Source organism: Cetorhinus maximus, chromosome 5, assembly GCF_964194155.1.
Source record: "Cetorhinus maximus chromosome 5, sCetMax3.hap1.1, whole genome shotgun sequence".
Lineage (NCBI taxonomy): Eukaryota > Metazoa > Chordata > Chondrichthyes > Lamniformes > Cetorhinidae > Cetorhinus > Cetorhinus maximus.
Window position 1 is genome coordinate 57,074,554 of NC_135883.1, and position 15,247 is coordinate 57,089,800.

A 15,247-nucleotide genomic window follows, 5' to 3' on the forward strand; every position below is an offset into this window, starting at 1 on the left:
TGGACACCTAGCGGCAGGCCACAGCGGTGTCCTGGCTGCCTTATCTGTTTTTTTTAAATGAAAGTTTTTACCTTCTTGTTGCAGTGCCCTTCCCATATTACTTACCTTAGCTACAGCTTGGTGCTCCTCTGATGTGATATTATGTAATCTTAAGCAACATAAGAGTTGAGGATGGGTTCGAGGTCGTAAAACTCTCGTTGAAGGTTTACTGTACAAAGCTAACTATTTGTAGTAATGTATATCTCACAGACACAAGTAGTGCCTGGGCTGCTGGTACTTATTTAGGGATACAGGCAGACTGGTTGCACATGCTAAACTGATTGACCAACCGACCGACTTACACACTGACACTGACTGTCTGACACTCATTGGCATTGAAAGTACAAGAAGGTGCCTGAGGTTCTTATACTGTTACATCATGTACCCTAATGTCATAATGAAGTAAGCACCATGCATTCTTAAAGATACAGTAGCTGTTTGCTGTGCATATAAGCCATAATACAACATCCTCTGAAGCTGGGAGAGTTCTGATTTGTTCTCAGGCTTCAAGAGCCCACCTACCATCCTTATTTGGACTGGAACCCCATCTCCATGCCAATCAAGGACTCACCCACTTGAAACTCTTAACTTTACTCAGTTTCCTCCTGGAGGCAGGGGTTCTGACCCGAAAACAAATCAAGCTCCTGTTTCCCACCTCTGTGGTGGAAATAGGGTTTCCAACTGTGATTAAATGTATTCCTGGAAGTTTCATCACATGACTTGCCCCCACGCTCCAGCCACTCGTCAACCAACACACCCATCCTTGTGACCTAAAAATAGAAAATGCTGGAAAAACTCAGCAGCTCTGGCAGCATCTGTGGAGAGAGGAACAGAGTGTTAACATTTTGAGTCCGAGTGACTCTTCTTCTTCACACAGACTCAAAACGTTTGCTCTGTTTATCTCTCCACAGATGCTGCCAGACCTGCCAAGTTTTTCCAGCAATTTCTGTTTTCATTTCAGATTTCCAGCATCTGTAGTATTTTGCTTTCATCCTTGTGACCTACTGCCTTCCTACACCAATTGGAAAGCAAAAAGACTCATTACCCAATTGGATGATGCTTGACTGCAGCCAAACAGCCTTTCCTCCCCTCCCCCCTCCCCGAATTTTCAATATTTTTATATCTAGTAAAGAGAAATGTTCAAAGAAAATAACAAAAAACCCAACTTTTTAATGTTTGGTGCTTTTTCTCCAGGGTTGCTCACAACAATGTCCTGGAGATTGATCTTCTATTCCTGGAGATTCCAGGCCAAAACCGGAGGGTTGGACACCCTAGGTGAAAATTCAGTCTTATGGTCCTAAAACAAGGTTCAAGAGAGACTGTGTCCCAATATCAGGCTTAGCCTATTATAAACTTCAGCATAATTGACTCCAACACCTGGTGTTACTAAGTAAAATGGATATTTTCTAGGCTCTGGGAATGCCCTTTGATACTATTGCTCAAATATTGCAATCCTTTCTTTAATATCAGCACCAGTCTTGTCAAATAACTAACCTTGTCACAAAATATAAAAATCTAAGTATATGTTGCTATGTTTTCTATATAAATTATGCATGTAATGCCCCACTTACAATTCTCCTGCAGTTCTCTGCCCAAAGGAAGGTCTGACCCACAACACCACAGCAACATACACTTTTACATCCATATTGTAGCCTGGAGCTTATGGATAGTGACGGTAGAGGCTCCAATTTCTTTCCATCACCTGGCTGACTAGGAATCTCTCCTGCTCTTACCACCTGCCATTTGAATTTGTTTGTAGGGTTCACAAGTTGATACTCAACCTGTTTGGTTGCTTTATGAACATGACTTCCTTGGCCATGAATCCTGGAATGGGACTGGAAGATAATGTGGAAGATAACTCTCTACACTGATAAGATCCATATCTTTCTGTGCATTCTTTAATCTTTAAAATAAAATTGTTAATTACTCTTGATGTTTCAGATTTTTAATTTCAGGGGTCTCTTTGTACTGCCAGCCTAAGTTGTATCCTGAGTTACTCCGGGGCATTGGGGGAAGCATGTTTTGGCTCATTCCACATTTTCTGCTAATTATGAGGATGATTTTTGACCATTTCTTAGATTGGATAAAAGGCAATTATCAGCGCTCAAAAGAAAGCGTTGGACCAGAGTGCCCTTCGTATCACTGATAGAGCAGCTTGTGAATAATTATTATTATTCTGAGGGGTTAAGTAGCCTTTTAGAAATAAATGAAATGAGAAGTTCAATCCAGAACAGTCTCCTTCCCAAAAGATGTCATTTCATTGGTTTAGTTTTAGAAACTCATTGCAATTATCTAACACTTTATATATATATTTATCTATAATATAACAAATTTGTTTTGCTAAGTGTCAAAAGCAATAGTTTACATTGAAACATTTTTTCAGTCATGTTTTGGAATATTCTGTGTGATTTCAAATTCAAATCATTTGCACAGTACTTTTTGTGAGTACTATTCTCATGTTGTTGTGTGACAATTGTCAATATTTTTACCTCTGTACAGGATTTCAGTGTGCAGTAATTACCCGTTGGGTTTGTTTACCCTTTACGTATGTGTCTAGTGGGAATCCATTCACTCCTCAACACCAGCTTGTGCGAGTCTTCTTGATTTAGAGACATTTAGATGATTATGCAGGATTTATGATTTTACATCAGCAGCAGCTACTGCTGATTGATGAGACCTCATCAACCATCCTGCCCACTGAATACATTCAGTGTGATAAAGCTGTTTGTCGTCAATGGTGATGGTACTGAGGAGGAAGTTTGCTATATATGGCAAACAGAATGAATGATGTCACCACAATAAATGGTTGAAATCTTCATGAGGATCATCTACGAATTTATATTTACCCCATCAATTATAACATGGGGATGGGATATTTTAAAATAACGTGCTAAATTAATATTTTATACTTAATAATTGTATCACGGTCGTCAGTTTGTACTGATATGATAAGTTACCTGTTACAAAGATATTGCACAACACGGAATCCATAACGGAAGGAGGTTCGGATCCAGGTTTTTCTTTGCACCTTGCATATGGAACATGCATTGCAATCCTCTGCTAACCACACTGCTGCAGTATAGTGGGGTTTTTTTGCAGCCCGAATAGCAGTCTGACCAAAGTACAATGCACAAGAGGGTGGAATAAACATGCCATTTGATCACTGGCCTGATCCTTTAAAAAAAAATCATCATTTTCTGCTGAATATGCTTCTCGTTATTGTGTGTCAGCAAGAATAACCTAAATATTAGGACTTTACTGGGGTACACTAAATAGGCTTGCAAGGTAAGTCTGAGGCAACTGTTTCATTTCCTACTTTGCTTACTAGATTTATTTTGAAATCACGTTCCTTTGCAAAGAATTGTGACAGGATTGCATTTGCGAACTAAAAGGTTTGGATTGGTCTTCATGCTTTGAAATGTTGTTCAAAAGGAAAAATGCCATGCCACTGTTAGTGATCATTCTTTAGAATTGTACTTATTCATCATTCCGATGTGCTATAATCCAGTGTGGTCCACGGTTGCTATTGGCAGCTGAGGTTCAGTCTCCAAGCACAGGGTAATGGCAGACATGGCTGAATCTCTGGCAGAGAAAGTCCTTTATCTAATGGGTTTATGAACTACATGATCACCATTAGATGTTTGATCTTTTATTTGATGACATTTCTAATTGAAACGTTCCTTGTCATTTTTGTTATCCTTAATGAGCCAAACTTGGCATTACTGTTGAGAAGATACTCAAGCAATGTGGTATTTCTCAGAATCAGAGCATAATTCTGCATATTCACTGTGGAGTTGTCAAAAAAAACTGTAGGGTAGTGAAAGAATATTCAAAATAAAACCTTAATTAAGCTTAAATCCCTGCACCTGAAGGATTATGTAGCATCACCAAGAATAGGAATGATTACAGCGTTCAAGATTTGAACTTTGAAATGAAGCAGGCATTCTTGCTAAAGATTGAAGTAATTTTTTTCATTAACACATGTCCATCCTTGCCCTTCTAAAGTGGCTCAGGAGTTTTATTTGTAATATTTGTAATAGATGATAATTGCTGCTAGATTGTCAAATCCATAATGTCTGCTCAACTGTCAAAAAATCTGTGCTGCTTCTCTGAGCTATTTGTTTTTTTTTGAAATTTCTATAAAACTCGATTGAGATCATTTTGACAGATGACACAAGACATTTACATCGCAATTATCATCCAGTGTAATAGGTGTATGGATAGGACAAGATTCAAACAATAGTTTGAAAGTTAACCACACTGATGTATGGTTAGAGGAGTAAGTGCTGATCTTACTGGAAGAAGGGAGGGGAAAGAAAACATAACTACTGTACCCATAGCTACACTAGACAGCTGGTTGATCTTGAGTCCATTATCGAGGGGAAAAAAGCAATAATTTGCAGCTTGATTAGGGGACCATGGTGCACCTTGTTAAGGTTTTTTAAACTTCTGCTGCAATAGATTTCTATTTCCAAAATCTTTTTTCCTCACTAGCTATTCAAATAGTTATGCGTATTTCTTTTTCTATAAAGGGAAAAATACAAGAATCCAAAACTATCATTACATTTCCCAAGCCAGGTGCTTGGCCTTCTAGCTTTCTGTATCGAGCAACAAACTTAACCATTAACATTTGTGCAGACTACGTTTTGTGTATTTTAAGCTGTATTTGTAACAGTAATGGTATGTTTGCAATTGTTTCAAACATTATTTCAAATACGTCATTTTAAATTAGTTGACGGCATGGAGAAAAAGATGATCCAGGTTTGAATAGAGACAAACTCTGCAGTCTGTCTCTTTTCTCATACCTGCAGCATTTAAAATCCTGTTTGAAGCAAATGGATTTGTGAATTACTCACTTAAAGTGGAACTTTAAATTCCACTGCCTCTGTTTGTTTCCTAGTGACCATTATTGACATTGCAAAATATTAAACACTACAGAAATAGTGAATAAAATGTAGATGCCCCTTGTAACAAAGATGGGCTACATAAAAGATAACCACCACAGTAATAAATGCTATTTCAAACTAATAAGTGGCAAGTGGATTTAAAAAATAATAGGATAATGGCATGAACCCTAAGAGTTTATTTTAATCCTTCAGGCTTCTGTTTAACTCATCCCTTTGTAAATCAAGATATGAAGTGTAACCTCATTTTGAAAATTTGAAATTGTGCATGTTTCCATACATCTGAAAATAAATGATTGTGTTGTTGCTTTAGTAAATGTTCCAGTGTCACACATATTGTTAAAGGAGATTATTGATTTGTGGCAAAATCCCATAGTGACTATTATTGCTATTGTGCTGGAATTCCAGCCAAAACACCCTGTCTACATCATTAATATTTTAAACGTTTTGTTCATACTTTTAACAACCTAGAGATGTACAGCAGGACAGATGACTAGTTTGAATGATTCTTCCTTGTTCTTAAGAAGCCACTTGTAATTTATCCCAGAGTACTGTGTGAGAGTTGATCTAAAGAGATGGATCTAATGAAACTTAAACTAAATGTAATTGGATATGGCTATGGAGGAGAAAATATTTTATTTATTTATTTATTTCTCTGAAATTGCTGTGGGGTTCGTACATTGTCCACCCACTTTTTATTTTGTTATGTGAGATATTGGGTTAGATGAGTGAGTATTGCACAAAAAATTATGTTACGAATCCTGTTAGGCCTACATGAATATCTGTTGAATACAACTGGTCAGGACTGGATAGTTGGATCAATATCCTGTAGCATTTAATCCAATTGCCTTTGGGATTGAGGAGGAACCTATTCGATTTCTCTTCATAGAAGTGTTTTGTAGTTAAGCAACTGCCTGAAGAGATTAAATAAACTATAAAGCAGGTCCAGATTATTGCAAATTGTATACGGCATCTTGCAAAGATTATGTTGAAAGGCCCTTTCTTGTTCCATAATTTCTAATGAGGTCATATTGCTAACTTAAAAAACAAAAGCTTCTGGAATCCACACTCTTATTAAAGTTCACTATATCGTTTGGCTAATTTATGTAAACATCTTTTTTGCCTGTGCTTCACATTTCTACTTTATAAACAGGTTATATATACTGTAGGTATGAACTGCAGAAAATTTGTAATATATAAATAGATAAAACCAACATTGAAAAATTAGCTTGTGTGCAGAGAGGGGCCCATATCTCTTTTTTCATAATCATGTCTTTATTCAAAATGCAGTTCTTTTAATAGCATAGAGGTAGTTACATAATAAGAGAAATTATTGTTTTTTTTCACTACGCCTCACTGGTCCTCTAGTTACATTACATTTTTCTGTTTCTTGACATTGCATCACACCCTCCACAATATGGTTGCCATGGTGAATCCAGCAAATTATGCTTAAATTTCTTACATTCTTTTCTAATTTACACTACTAGGCAATGCTTGAAAAATACGAATAAAAATTATGACTTTTAGCATTGTAATTAGCAGTATTGGTTTTGCTAAAGAGATGGATTGTGTTTGTAAAATAGCCTGTACTCAGCATCGCTTTCACAGCTCAGTTAGGATCTTTATTTTATTCTGACAGAGGCAGGCTATTTAATTTAATATTTGGTCTTCCAAGTAAAGCAATCAACAATAAATGTGCCAGAGAACAAAATTAAATTGGGTCCAAACTGCAGCTACTAAACCAAAGAATACCTTCTGTGAGAAGAGACAGGAAGACTGCTAATTGAGAATTTGTATTTTCGGCTATCGTTTAACAATGAACAAATTTTGTTATTATTTCAGTAACTGATTAGATTTTCAAAATCCTTTTATTTGCCTAATGGCCGTATTTATGATTATGATGGTTGCTCTTTACCGCATTTCATCTGCGCAATTGATGGAATAAACTCATTCTTTCATTTCATGTGTGGCATATAGTAAATAACTCTTGTTTTAGCTATTATATTATAAATTTTTAACCAAAAATTGACACAGCTTTTTCACTGTAAGTTGTTAGTGGAGGAGGATTAATAGTTTGAATAATTCTAGGGTGTTGCTGAACCAACCCAGAATGTCATTAGTTAAAATCTCAACTTTAGCTTTTTTTCTATTTTGGTTGAACTTTGACAATCTCCAGACCAAATTGTGATACAACTGGCAGTAAGTCAGAGCTCCATGTAGGAGAAGAAAGGTAGGACTGGAAGGATAGCTCGTATCCAACAGATAAACTCTTTTTGCCCACTGGTTACAAAACATCATTGATGTTCAAGAGACACTTGATCTCACTCTCCTAGCAGCTGGTAGTTTTTAGATTTTATAATGTAAAAAATAATACAATTAAAAACCATATGCAATGTAGTATATATGTGCAAGTAATATAGTTAAGGAGTAAATTTCACATTTCATGCAATTATCAGTCTTCATCTCCTTTACCACGGCAGGACCCTTCAATTCCCTGCAGCTGTAGGGTCAACTTATAGTATTGATCAGTCTATATTCTGAGTTATGTGAAGGTTTCTAGCCTCTCAAACTAAGTAGATTAAACGATAGAGGTGTTGGCAACTAAATCAAAACAAAAGAGTGTGAGCCCAGAATAAGTAATAGATCCAGGAGAGATTAGAAACTTTTTCATATAAAATTGTTAGAATGTGGAATATTTTCCCACAGCTGGCGATTGATATTAAAGTAATCACAGCCTTTGAACAGGTAGTGGACGGTTACTTAAAGCAAGACATTGGGATTCATGTAAAATCAACTCCAAGAACGGTCTGCACTGGGAAAGATGGCTGAATGGCTTCATTATGCTAAAAGTTCCTGTGAATTTAGCAATAGAAACTTTCATATGTTATTGAAATGGCAGGAAATTTATATTGTCTCCGGAATGCACAGTGTTTAAGGCCGTGCCGAAATATATTGCATTTCAGGCAGATTGCCTAAACCAGATGGGTGGGTGTGAGATAGCTGAAAATGTGCCGCAGGCAAGATGATGATGATATATGGTTTTCAAGAGCCCTCCTGAACCAGGGAGGTAATATATAATGCAAGAGTGATTCTACCACTTAAGTAGGTGCAATCATCCAAGTACATGGATATTAAATGCAAAGAAAAAAGCTGAAGCACAGAAAGCTGATGGCTTTTTGGGGTCTTATGTTGTCTGTGCAAGAATACGAGTGACATTTGAAACACTTTGAGAGAGTAGATGTAGAGTTCAGTTTCTTTATCATCTAAGGGCAATGCTTTTGGGAAGCTGACATCAGCTGATTATTGTTGGCAGAAACCAGCTGTTAGTGCAGTTCAACAAAAGTTGGAAATATCAACAGGACAGCTATGGACTCTGCATTTTGCCATAATTTGCATCTATTGCTAGTTAGACTTCTTGCACATTTATGGCACATTGCTGGAAGTGCAAAGGAAAGCAGGGACCTGAGTGATCAGAACAAGCAACAGTGTATCTTCGAAGCAATCAGATTGAAGGATTGTGAAATAAGTAACACACAGACTGAGAAGAGAATGTAAATTAGAGTGGATGAGTTCAATGTCAAAACAGATCCAGAAAAATAAATTGAGAGGAAAAGAAAGATTGGATCAAGAGACAGAAGAAGCTACAGAAAGAAAAGGTTTAAAAAATTCAAATCTCCAACAATAATAAAAACCCAAATGTATGAGCCTCCACACTTATAATAGTTAATTTTCGGTACTAGAGAGGTTAACTGGCAATAATTGACAATTATCACAACACTAAAAGGGTACTTAAACTGAAATGGTGAAGACAAACTTTCTTTGAGTTTCGTTTGTACCTACCATGCAAATACAGCAACTTCATGCTATTCCATGCATGTCAATGGTATAGCAGACAGCAAATTGTAGTTTTTGTGAAGCTAACAGTGGAGCAGTGCACCCTGGGCATCAATCTTTGAATTTATTTGTTTCACTGGGTAACTGCTCCATGCCTGTAGTTGCCATTCCAGTTGTGCATAAATAACAGTGAGCACCATTAATTAATTATTGCCCAATGTATTAGGTAGCAGTTTTGAATTTGGTATTATTGTATTTGCATAGGCTGTAAAATCACACAGATGTGAGAAACAGTTCCAAAGTTTTTTACTATATAGTTTATTACAATTTTATCCCTTGAGGAGGTTATGGTGGTGACATTCTTTTTGAACCACTGCAAACTATGTGGTGAAGGTGCTGCCTCATTGCCATTAGGCAGGAATGTTCCAGGACTTTGACCCATCCATGATGAGGGAATGACAAGATATGTTTAAGTGACTTGGAGAACTTGGAGGTGACAGTATTCCCATACTAGTATTGCCTTTGTTGTTCAAGATGGTAAAGGTCATGGGTTCGAGAGATACTGCCGAAAAAGCTTTTGAAATTTACTGTAGATACTAAACACTGCTGCCATGGTACACCAATGGGTGGAGGGGATGGAAGTTTAGTGCTAGTGGATAAAGTGACAGTCAAGTGAACAGCTTTTTTGTAGAATAGTCAAGCTTCTTTAGGGTTGTTGTAACTGCAGCCATTCAGGCAAGAGGAGAGTATCCTATCGCACTCCGGAATTGTACCTTGTTGCAGTAGAGAGTCTTTTGGGAGTCAGGAGCTAATCTACTCTCCACTGGTTACCCAGTCTGTTCTAATGACCACAACATTTATGTGGTTGGTTCAGTTAAGTTTCTAGTCAATGGTGACCCCCAGAATGTTGACGGTGGGGCTTTTGGTGATGCCAATGCCATTGAACATCGTGGGAAGTAGTTTGGCTCTCTCCTCCTGGTGATCATCATTGCCTGGTACTTGTGTGGCATCAGTGTTATTTTCCACTTATTAGCCCAAGCCTGAATGCTTTCCAGGTCTTTCTGCATGTGAGAAGTGACTGCTTTGTTTTCTGAGGAACTGTGAATATAATTGAATATTGCACAATCATTAGAAAACAGCTCAAGCTCTGACTTTATGAAGAGGGAAGGTCACTGATAAAGCATCTGAAGATAGTTGGGCAAGGATGCTGCCATGAGTAATTCATACAACAGGGTTGAGATGATTGGCTGTGGCTGTTGGCAGCCAATCTTCCTTTGTTTCAGCCATTGAAGAGCTTCCCCCCCCCCGATTTGATCTGATTGCAGCTTTATTTGGAATCCTTGGTAGCAAGGGAAGCTAGTCTCACCCCAATTCTTTTTTGGACCAAGGCTGTAATAATGAGGTTTGGAGTCAAGCAGTTGTGACGGAACCCAAACTAAGCAGTCAGGTTATTGATGAATAAGTGCAGCTTGTTAGTGCTGTTGACAACTCTTTTCTTTACTTTGATGATGAATGGGAATAGACTGATAGGGTATAATTGGCCAGATGTAATTTGCTTGTGATCCTGGAGAATTGTAGGGCTGAAGGAGCTTACAGAGACAGAGGCCCTGTAGGAATGTAAACGCATAGATGGGAATTTTAAAATCAAGGTGTTGCTGGACAGGAAGTCAGTGTTGCATCAGTGAACACAAGGGTGATTGGTGAATGGGACCTGGTACAAATCTAGGCAGCAGGGTTGTGTATAAGCTGCAGTTTATGGAGAGTGCAAGGTGTGAAATTGAGTTGAGAGGTATCAAAGTCAAGGAAGAGCATTTCAGCAGCATATAAGCTGTGTTGGCTCAGGAGAGGGTGATATGATGTAAGTAGACAGTCTTAATGATGGAGAGGATTCCAGATTGGAAGCTCAGCTCAGAGTCAAATAGGATGCGAAAGTTTGGGAGCTGGAGGTGGGTCTCAAGGACAAGATGAAAAAGGGAGACCATGAGGGGAAGTAGGAGAAAAACTAGAGGAAGGGCTAGAGCAGCGCAGAGTCAGAAATCTGAAGGATACTGGAAGGAAACTATGTCTACAGAAGGTTGCAGAGAGTAAAGCCATGGAGGTTTGTGAAGACAAGGGTGTGTACTTCAATTTTGCCATCTTGGGGACAGGGGAGCATTGTATGTCTGCATGGAGGGTAATATGGCTGATCAGAGTTTAGTAGATAGGATATGGGTAGCTGAATTTAAGTAAGTTGGAGTTCATGGATGAAGGGCAAATAAGGATGTCAGGGTTAGGAATGGGCATGTTCTCAAGATGTATTAATGATATAGAAAATGTGGGGTTTCAAGCTTAGCTTAGGACTCCTACGTTTTGGGGGCTGGATTTTACAGGGGCACTGTGGTATCTGCTCCCTGGCTAAAAAGCTGGGGAGGGAGCCCATCCGCAATCCTGACGACTGTCCTGCAGCAAATTAACGCTGGGAGCAACATTAATAGTTTTAAGGTGAGGCTTCCACCTTTTTCTCAGGAGGAAGTCCTGCTTTAGAGAGCTGCAGGCCATTCGAGTGTAGTCCCCACAGTGCCAGTAATGGTGGCCACTACTGGGACAGTCCTACCATGTTGCAGAGACCCAGAGTCAGGGCCTTGTTGTGGGGGAGGGATGAAGGATGGTGGAGGGTGCGGCAGGAGGGTGGAATGAGGGGAGTGTGGGCTGGGTTCAAGGCCTCAGGTCAAGGTGAAAGGGAAGGATGGTCTTTGATTGGGGGGTGGGTGCTTCCGATGGGCCCAGGAGGTCTCCCCTCCTTGCCTGACACCAGCACAGAGTTAAAGTTGCCGGGCTTCCCACATGGTATGTCCCCTCCCATGGGTAAAATGTGGGCGACGGCGGGGTGAGACCTATGTGGCCATTTAAGGGTCTTGATGGCCCTAAGGGCAGGTGTGCCCTGTACCACCTCCATCCCCCGTAAAATTTCAAACATAATTGTGGAGGTCACATCTGGAAATGACAGAGAACCAATGCAGAAGAAGACTCAGATTAACCTGGGAATTGGTGACCAACATATGTGCCATGGTGCAACAAGATCTGGGACCAGAGTCAGCAGATCCATATGCCCTGCCAGGTGGTTCTCAAGGTCGCAATGGCTCTGAATTTTTATGCTGCTGGCTCTTCCCAGTGTTCAGCTGGAGACTTCTGCAGCATTTCACCATCAGCTGCATCAAGGCAGTAACTGATGCCCTCCTTGCTCAGGCGGGGGAGCACATAAACTTTCTGATGGATGTGGTGTCGCAGATGCAGAGGGTGGCTGGTCAGTAGCAGGCAGGCCACCTGAAGCATTTTATGTGCCCTCTGCCTTCATTTAAAAGGAGTTTTGGGCAGGGATGAACAGGTCTTCATAAAGGAAAGGGAGATTTGAGATGTGGGGTGGGATTTGCGGGTGGGACCCATCGCGGACAGGATGAATAATTTGGTGAACCAGCAAAAAGTCCATTCACTTTTGGAGGTGGTGGGACCAGAAAATCCCAGCCGTGGTGATAATTACAGAGAATGAATGGGTCTAGGGTGTGTTATTTGCATCAGAGGTTGATGGCAGTTGGACTTGTGTAGAGATGAAAGATAGTGGTTGAGGAAACAAAACCATTAACAATGCCAGGAGACATAGGCCTGAATTTTTGGGTAGGTGGAAGGGCTCTGTGCCTTAGCCGAAATGGCATTGGAGCCTCGAATCTGGAAGTCCCACCCTCAGCACTGACCATCTCTCCACCCCCCCCCGCCCACCTCTGCACCGACCATTTTCACCAGCCCCCCCCCACCCCACCGCCCCCGACCCCCAAGGGGTTAGCACTGGGTAACAGGGACAGGACGTATTTTGCATATGCGCGATTCATGGAGGCAGTGGCATATTTAAAAGTGCAGCTGCCTTCAGAAGCAATTTTCTTCTCAAGATTTGTGAAACACGACACGTGGGATTATAAATTTGAGGATGAGTTCCAAACCTACTGAAGTCCTTTGGAGAGGTCAGGTGCCCTATGGGAGAGCTTTAAAATTTTCACCAAGTGCCACAGGACTTCAGCAAATTCAAACACAGGCTGATACCCAAGGGAGTTAGAGGGCGGGGCCTGTGGCCTTGCAAGGGCAGATTCTTTTTCCCCTCATGACTCAGGCACCTAGGTGGGAGGAAGGAGAGTGTGCCAGATAAAGGGACGAGTGCACATCATGGCAAATAAGCTGCAAAATGGAGATTGCACCTTCGCATATTCGCACCATAAAGACATGTGAGCGGGAGCAACACGTGGCCAGAGGGAGGGGACAAGGTTAGGAGTTGGAGGCAGTACAGAGCGCACCAGGCAGGAGGAGGAGGAGAACCAGGTTTTACGCTGAGGTGGAAATCTACTGATTGTGGAGGTCACATCTGGAAATGACAGAGAACCAATGCAGAAGAAGACTCAGATTAACCTGGGAATTGGTGACCAACATATGTGCCATGGTGCAACAAGATCTGGGACCAGAGTCTGCAGATCCGTATGCCCTGCCAAGTGGCTCTCAAGGTCGCAATGGCTCTGAATTTTTATGCTGCTGGCTCTTCCCAGTGTTCAGCTGAGACTTCTGCAGCATTTCACCATCAGCTGCATCAAGGCAGTAACTGATGCCCTCCTTGCTCAGGCGGGGGAGCACATAAACTTCCTGATGGATGTGGTGTCGCAGATGCAGAGGGCCGGCGGGGTTTGCCGAATTAGCATGCTTGCCTCAAGTACAGGGGCTATCAACTCCACCCATGTCTCCATGAGGGTACCAAGTCATCAACTTGACACCTTCATAAATTGGAAACTTTCCACTCCCTGAATGTGCAGGTGGTGCGTGACCACACCAAGGTGTTCCTGCACGTATGTGAATGATACCATGGAAGCTGCCACGATTCTTTTATCCTGAGGAATTTGTAAGTGCCTCAGCTTTTTCAGACACCAACGCAGATCTGTGGTTGGCTTCTGGGGTCATGGGTATCTCTTAAGGAGGTGGCTGATGACCCCCTTCCGGTGGCCGCAAACAGCCCGAATAGCACTATAACAACAGCCATGTGATCACCTACAATAAAATGGAGCAGGCTATTGGCATCTTGAAGATGCGCTTTAGGTGCCTTGACCATTCTGGAAGAGGTCTAAAGTATTCCCCTTCAATGGTCTCCAGAACGGTTGTCATTTGCTGCACACTCCCCAATATGGCCCAGTGGAAGGGCCTGCAACCAGAAGGGGGAAGGCCAGGCCTATAGCTGTAACATCTGAGGAGAGCGACAATGAGGAGGAGGAGGCCTCTGTCCAGGCTCATGGATCTGACATGGAGGAGGAGGAGGGTGTAAGAATTTGTGAGGTTTTGAGGTATAAAATCCTTTTAATTAAAATATTTAGCTTCTGAATTCTTAACTTATAACAATGGGGTCCTCAGTTGTGCCTGACCTAATTAGGTATGAATGACCAGTATTTATGAATCAAGTAGAATTTATTAAGCAAGATGTTAGATATACTGAACAAAAAGCAGTGAAGATAGCATGGAAGTTTATTATTCCCCAAAAGCCCAGGTTCACTTGAGTGCTGACAGCGTAGGCAAAGTCTTTTTTCTTCTGTCTCTGAAGTGATGTTGAACTGTGTCACAGAAGAATGACACCACAGAAGTAATGGTGGAACTGTGCTAATGAAACCTCTGAGCTCTCAACTTCTATCCTCAATTCTGAGGGCCTTCGATTTCTTAATAGGAAATAGTCTGAATTAACCCTTTTCATTGGCTGAGGGTGAGGGTCACCTGATGTCACCTTATCTCTGTAACTAGAAGCCTTAGGCCCCAGAGGTTACATTCTATATTGAACAAATTATACACCATTGTTAGATACAGATTGCAGTTTTACAAATAAGGTTCCATCCTCGAGTGTTGTCACAGGCTGTCAATAAGCTGGTGAAAACACCACCCTGTGCCTACTTGAATCATACTCACTATGCCAAGTGTGCCAGTAGGAAGCAGTACTTTAAACCCACAGCCTTCAGATTTGATTGTATGTGCTAACAGTATTGCAGCTGCTGTAAATTGTGTAGAGCGATGCCGCACATGTGTTAGAGCAACTTCCTCTACATTATCCATCCACCACTGGCATCCAGTTTCAGGAGTATGCGACATCTGCAACATGTAATGCTGCCAAACACCACGGATCCCTGTGAAACCACGGCCTCTACCATTTAGAAAACAAAGACTTCAGATGTAGTGGGAAACACTACAACACACAAGCGCGCTTCCCTGGAGCATACATGGCATCTTGACATGTGGGAAATCCACTTAAGTGACTGTAACAATCATGTGTGGATGACTGCCTTCAACACACCATTCATGCTTGAATTGCACATGATAAACTGGATTTGATCTTTGAGTCCGACCATTGAACCTCCCTCAAAGATAATCATTGATGGACAAGAAATGCTGCAAAGAGCATCTTAATCCATAACCCTTGTGTA

At 40.9% G+C, this 15,247-nt stretch overlaps 1 protein-coding gene across 3 annotated transcripts in view; it reads left to right on the plus strand.

Moving 5' to 3' along the window:
- Window positions 1–3,073: 3,073 nt before the first annotated feature.
- LOC144680659 (uncharacterized) overlaps window positions 3,074–15,247 on the plus strand; it is a 256,221-nt gene continuing 244,047 nt past the window's right edge. For all 3 annotated transcript variants that reach the window (XR_013576597.1, XM_078541891.1, XM_078541890.1), the window contains exon 1: window positions 3,074–3,324. The gene's annotated coding sequence lies outside the window, so the exon portion shown is untranslated. The remainder of the gene's footprint in view (window positions 3,325–15,247) is intronic.